Source organism: Lactuca virosa, chromosome 7 (genome assembly GCF_052849685.1).
Source record: "Lactuca virosa cultivar CGN04683 chromosome 7, Lactuca_virosa_CGN04683_v6, whole genome shotgun sequence".
NCBI lineage: Eukaryota > Viridiplantae > Streptophyta > Magnoliopsida > Asterales > Asteraceae > Lactuca > Lactuca virosa.
The window spans coordinates 17399953-17407312 of NC_136432.1; positions in this window are offsets into that span (position 1 = coordinate 17399953).

Below are 7360 nucleotides of genomic sequence, written 5' to 3' on the forward strand. Positions count from 1 at the left end.
GTGAAACATGATAAATACATTATCAGGGCATTTCGGAAGAAAAGTATTTTTATTCATTTTAAAACATTTGGGATGTCATCGTCAATACAGAAACATAAGCATAAACAGAACTTACATTCATTATCACTAGTGATTTATATCTCCTTAATCTCTCAGTGTAATGTGACTTCATATCAACACCTGTGATATAAATAAACTGAGCGGGTCAGGTTGGGAAACCTGGTGAGTACATAGGGTTTTCAACCCACAATAATATAATTATTATGTTTAATCATCAAACAGTTAACCCAATTACCCATCCCCATTATCTTCTTTACTCTTAAGGATATACCCTAAGAATCAGCTATTTCTCATTCATTCATTCCTAAGGAATAGGTACGAAGTCCATCGTTGTAAATGACACAGCTGTCAAGCACAGCTGCTAGTTCTATCACTTAGGCGTAGCTGCCAGAATTGTGACATTCTATGTGAGGCGCAGCTGCCAGTATTGTCCTTCGAGCACAGCTGCTAGGGTTATCTCGTTTATTGACAGTATCGTTTTCGAGAGTCCACTCGCAATACATGTCAATGGTTTTTAGAGTACACCGGTGAACATATCGTTCACAACACCTACAGGTTGCGAGCCTGCTAGTGTTCCACTGGACTGTCTAGAATAGTCCGTGGTTGTCATCCATACTCTGCTAGATGACGGGGCCAGCATTTAGGAACAAGGCTTCTCACATCGTCCACCTCTCACCCTTACCTCATGGTCGATATCACCTCTCAACTCATCATGCAACTCATATTTCATCTACCCATATTTTACCCAACATATTACGTAGATATAAATACATATACAATTTAAATCATATAAAACTTGTATAAAATCGTTCATCCAGCATAGATAGCAAGTATACATATAATATGCACACATAACACGTATTTTATATAAAATACTTCATATCTATGTGTAAGATGAAAGGGACCATGCACTCACTTGAAAAGGTGGTGATTCCGAACTCAGATAGCGCTTCGCTTCTTAAAAATAATTTCCTTCGACGAAACCTAGTATTATTACCACTAGAGTTTAGTCTATTATTCGCCGAGACTAATTAATAGTCTAGCTATTATTACTATTATATAAGCGTAAACAATACTTATATAACCCATAATAATAGCCCGAGTACTTATTATAAGTTCCTAATAACGTTACTATAATTAAATAAAAGCTATATTAAAAATAGCGTAGGCGTAGCTCACTTACAGCGGGTTTTATAGAAAATCGGCTTTGCTTGGAGCAGTGTTCTCGAGCCGAAAAGCTCTTCTTCTCGGAGCCGTCGAGCACTCTGGGGCTTCCGCCTCGTGCTAGGGAGGTTCCCTAGGCTTTTCGGGGGGTTTCGGAGCTAGAGAGAGGTTCTAGAGAGAGAGTAAAGAGAAGAAAGAATGGGAAAAGTGTGAAGAAAATGAGGGTGGGAGAGGTTCTATTTATAGGGTGAAAAATGGCTGAACTTGGTGCCACATGTCACAATCTAATGGCAAGACTTGGGGAGAAAGCAATGGCCAAGATTGTGCCACATCACCCATTTTCACACAGCACACTTCCGACTTCTAAAATCCGTAACTTTCACATACGACATCCGTTTTTGACGTTCTTTATATCCACGCGTATTTAAAAATAAGATCTACAACTTTCATTTTGACTTCGTCGGCTAATTTTCGACCGATCTTAAATTTAACAGTACGAGGAGATTATAATGTTAAATGTCCGCGTAAAATTCATAACTTCTACATACGGACTCTGTTTTCGTCTGTCTTCTTACCGTTGAGTTCCTATTAATGAGATCTTCAATTCTTATTTAGGTCATGTAGGCGAAAAACCGCTCGGTCTAAAATTCGAGTTTCGGGATGTGCACTGCTAAGCCAAATCTTAGAAAATTCATAACTTCCGCATACGAAGTCAGATTTGGGCGTTCTTTTTTTGTATGTTCTTGGTTTAACGTATACTAAAACTTTTGTTTATATTTCTAAGGCTAAAAAGTCCTCCATCGTAAATTCACTATTTACGTCTCCCGGTGTCGTGCCGGTTTTGTCGTAAAACTTCGACGGACCATAACTTCTTCGTTATAACTCGGATTTCGTCGTTCTTTATATGTACGGAACCCTTGAGATGTATTCTACAACTTGGTTAAGATTATTTATTCTAAATAATATTTTGTCGAAAAGTCGTTTTCGACCCCTATTATCTCTAAATTGACTAGCCTGGATCTACGGGCGTTACAATTAGATAGTATGTTTAGAAACTTGTAATAGATAAATGTAACTGACATTTGATGACTAAGTAATGGGGATTTATTTATAAGTAAGGTTTACTGTCTTCTGTCAATTGTTTACTATTGTTTCACTTTTCCATGTTTTACTTCCAGAATAATTAGATTGTTCAAATTATCCACATTCGATCATACTTTGGAAGTAAGTTATGAGGTTAGACTGTCATGAATTGGTTTGTAGATTTTCTAAGTGTTTAGACATGGCAAAGGTTTGTTGCAACGTTCATGAGTACTTCTGAAATAAGATTTGAGTATTAGATTAATCCCATGCTCACATGAATCGCTTCATGGAATTTATCACGAGTGATTGTGAGACAATAATATCGTATGATCTTTAAACTGAGATATATGAGTTGTTGTTTACGAGTTAGTTGTGCATTGATAATGCGTAAACGCATCAGTAACTTGATGTTATAAAACGTATTGTTGTGTGCAATTTGATGAGTAAATAGTACAAGCATAAAAGTCAAAGTTTATCTGTTCCTTTTATCATAAGATGGTAAAAGAGATATCTTGGGTCATTCAATGATTTTGTGTTTACTTATATGTCGGGCCCGGTCAGGACTGAATTGTTGTGTTCAATTAAGTTCTATGTCAAACAAATAAGAAATCGGGAAAAAAAATGTTGGACATTGAGTATGACTCTATTCCATGTCTTTTTCCACATGATATCTTGCAGAATAGATGATTATATGATCCCTTATCTAAAGGATGCGTCATTGACTAGGTCAGAGTTTGACATCGGTTTTTAAGAGCTACAATTGCTAATCGGATTTTGAAGTTGCATTGGCAGTTTTAGTTATTAGACTTATCCAAGTGGGAGACTGTTGGATTAGGTGTCTAAGCCCATAACTATAATTAGCATGTACTTGACCTGATAGTAGCATGGTACTTTTGGGTTGCCTTCACCATAGCAACTAATAGGATGAATTATAGAGAAAGAGGTTAATAAATGATTTATTAATATATTATAAGAATAATATATTAATTGAGTAATCATATTATTTAATTAGTATTGATCAGAAATTAATTTGAAATTAATTAGGTGATCAAAAGATGTTGATTAAAAGAACGGGGACTGATTATGTAAATCAGTAATAGTTGTAGTTTGGGCTAATGGATCCTATTGGTATAGGATGGACGAAAATCTATGGGAGCCCATAGAGTTTTCGTCCAAGGCTTGCCATATGGGGGTTCATGTGTTGCTTAGGACCTAAGCAAGGGAAATTAGGGTTTCCAGTTGAAAACCCTAATAGCTCAACTATATAAGGAACCCTTGGCTCCTTGAAATCGTCCTATATGCTTCATAAGAGAACCCTAGCCGATTTCTAGAGCCTTCCTCCTCTCTCACTTGTTCATCTATTGCTAGTTGGTGTTTGTGACTCCATTGGAGGTGCGACAATTGATGCACTAAGCTCTTGAAGGTCAAGATCAAGCATTCAACAAGAAAGGTATTCTTGTAACTCTTGTTTATTCATTGAATCGGAAAATATGTATGCTAGATTAGGGTTTTTGCTTTGGAAAATTATTATGCATGTATAAATTGAGAAAAACCTAGATCCAAAGAAATTAGGGTTGCATGTGCACCATAGGAATGTTGTAATGCTCAAAACCCATCAAGTTTGAGTTCAAACACACCTGAGATTGTGCCCTTCAACCAAGGCTTTGATACCAACTTTTAACGTCCCAATAATACTAGGAAAATTTTCATTTTCAAAACATCCAAAACGGTACATCCATTTATTCCACAACTAATCAAGTATAAAATATTCTCAACATCTGAGTGAATCAAATAAAGATTGCATAATAAAAATCCAAGGGATGTTGTGAGATCATGTTGGGTCCTTCCCGTTGGAACTACAAGTACCTGAAACATTTAAACCACAAAAACATAAGCATAAAGCTTTGTGAGTTCCACTAAATACCATATAACCATACAAGGCCCACCCACAACATGTCTGGCCCCACCCATTTATTAAAACGGGCCCCACCCAACTCATGTAATGGGCCTCGCCCATCATACATTTCAGGCCCCTAGCTATTCACATATCGGGCCCCACCCAACATACAAACAAACCTCGCCTGAAATACATGAAAGAGTGAAAAAGACGGCTAGCATCCTACATAGTGTAGTCAGAAGACTCACCCCACAAATTCAGTTAATAGCTAATAGGCTTACACCATCAAAAACCAAATGCTACACACCTCCTAATGCATCATACAAGGTAAAATCTTAGTCTACCTTCTAAAACTATCTGTTTGACTAAAAGTCAACCCATGTCAAAAGTCAATTGTCAAAGTCTACTCTAGCTACCTTCCACGTCATGGATAAACAATGGCTACGTCATGGTCATTCAACTCAATGCTGATCAAACTCCGCTTTCCATGTCGTGGCAAACATGCTACCACGTCGTGGAAGAATCCATACAAAATGGTCGCGACCAGACCAGTCTCCACACTATGGTATACAAGTTGAGATATTATGTAAATTGTATATGGACAACTTAATGGATTAATATCTTATATTCAAATCTCATGAACTCGAAATCTCATATGTAAATCTCTACAAGGTCTTGACACTTTCAGGCAAGCCTTATTAATTTTATAATATTTAATTCCCTTGCCTAAAGCATATATCCTAACATAATATAATCAAGACACCATAACTTGTCACTTAAAGAGCAAGCCACTTTTTTGAATAGTAAGAAATATATAAATTTTGTAAATTTTATAAACCATTTTATAAAATATAAAACTTAACTTTTTGGTAAAAGGAAAAAGAGTCTTTCTAGTCCAAAATGGTGTACATGCCTTAATAAATCATACAATATGATATATATTATGTTACTTGCTAATGAAAATTATTATTTTAAAGAAATAAAAAAATTTCCAATTAATTATAAGAGTTTATTGAATATTTATTTAAATAAATTTCTAATTAATAATCAATTGTACCAAGTTGTTGCTAGTGTGACTCATTAGTATCATATGTTAATTAACAATATCATTTTAATATGACTCTTGAGTGTATAATATCTTTTAAGATCGAGCTATAGATATTAAGTGGGAGAGGAAGAAAGCGATAAAGAGGAAAAGAGAAATAGATAGAGATGTAGAGAAAGAGAAAGATAAATGAAGCTAGAGATGGGAAGAGTGAGAGAGATGGAGATAGAGATGCACATAGAGATATGTAGATAGATAGATAGATAGATAAATAGATAGATAGATAGATAGATAGATAGATACATAGATAGATAGATAGATAGATAGATAGATAGATAGATAGATAGATAGATAGATAGATAGATAGAGAGAGAGAGAGAGAAAGAGAGAAAGAGAAAGAGAGAGTATGAAATATCAGTCATAGAGAGAGAGCTATTATATATATATATATATATATATATATATATATATATATATATATAGTAAATTTATAGAGATAATAAGACGTATAGAGTTTAAGTATATAGTCAGTGAAAGGTAGAGTGTGCGTGTATAGAGAAGATAGAGATATAGAGAGGAGAAGAGAAAATGAGAATAAGTATAGAGAGTATAAATTAATAAAATGAGAAAGGGTATCTTGTAAAAGTCAAATGGCAGCTTTAGTATTTGTAAGTCCATTACTACTGTATTCAAAGAAAACAGTTGAGTTATAATTATTATGTGAATTGAATAAGGATTACATACTAAGATCTTTGTAGTTTATTCCTTTTGTGATGTGTATTTTGCAGCTAAATTTATACATGCAAGGAAAGAAGTAAAGAGATTGTGATACCTAGCTCAGATTATTGTATTGAGTTTTCTTTGAACTGATCATGTTGATAACTAATTGTACTATATTGTTAATGTAAACTTGCACCAATATGTTTTTTTAAATAAAAAATGAAATGTAACATCCCAATTTTCAAGACCAAAATGCGGAAATCATGTGTGTGCGATGCGCTGCTACTGTGTCGGATCCTTCCCCTTCGATGAAGAGGTATCTGAAACCAAAACTGAAAACCGTAAGCACAAAGCTTAGTGAGTTCCCCCATCATACCGCATACCACATAATTCTTATCCCTCGGTATCTTTCAACCGGTATCTGTCGGGCATAACTGGGAGCTGGGCAAACCCCCCTTCGGTATCTTCCAATTGGTAACCGAGAGCTAACCCCCCCCCCCCTCGTCGGTATCTTTCAAGGGGTAACCGTGAACTAACCTCCCCTTCGGTATCTTTCAACCGGTAATCGGGAGCTAACCTCCCCTTCGGTATCTATCATCCGGTAACCGGGATCTAACCACCCCTTTGGTATCTTTCAACCGGTAACCGGTGACTATTTCACCCCCTACCACTACCACATAAAAACATGACAAAACATACTGCTAAGCGTGCATGGGTTCTAACTACCGTTTCGGTATCTTTCAACTGGTATCCGGGGACTATTTCACCCCTACTACTACTAACATATATACTAGAGTATCGTACCACATCAAGCATATCAGAAAGTGGAAAACCAGACAATTATCACAAAGACAATCCTGTATCAAACATCCCCTACTAGTGGGCCGGCATTGTGGCTATAGACCCACCACTACTGGAAAGTAACTCAACTCAATGTCGTATAGTAGTCGAACTGTCCTCGGTGTTGGGATAACTTCACTCAACTCCTCAAACTCCTACACATAACAACCTTCCTTAATTACCATTTCATACTTATAACCCTTTCAAGGGTCAACTCACGTCAAAGGTCAAGTCAAAGGTCAACACCCAGATCAAAGTCAACCCTTTTGGTCCAAGTCAACATTTTGGTTGACTCAACTTGCCGAGTTGGTCCACCAACTCGTCGAGTCCCATAACTCAGAGAATCACAACTTCACAATCTGACTCGTCGAGTTGTCCTCCAACTCGCTGAGTTTCTCCTTATGACAGAATCGGGACTTTCCATTTGAACTCGTCGAGTTCTTCCTTGACTCGTCGAATTCATCTTCATATCAGTCGATACATTTGCCTTGAACTCGCCGAGTTCATCCTTGAACTCGTCAAGCCATTTGATCTTCAAGTCCATTTTCACG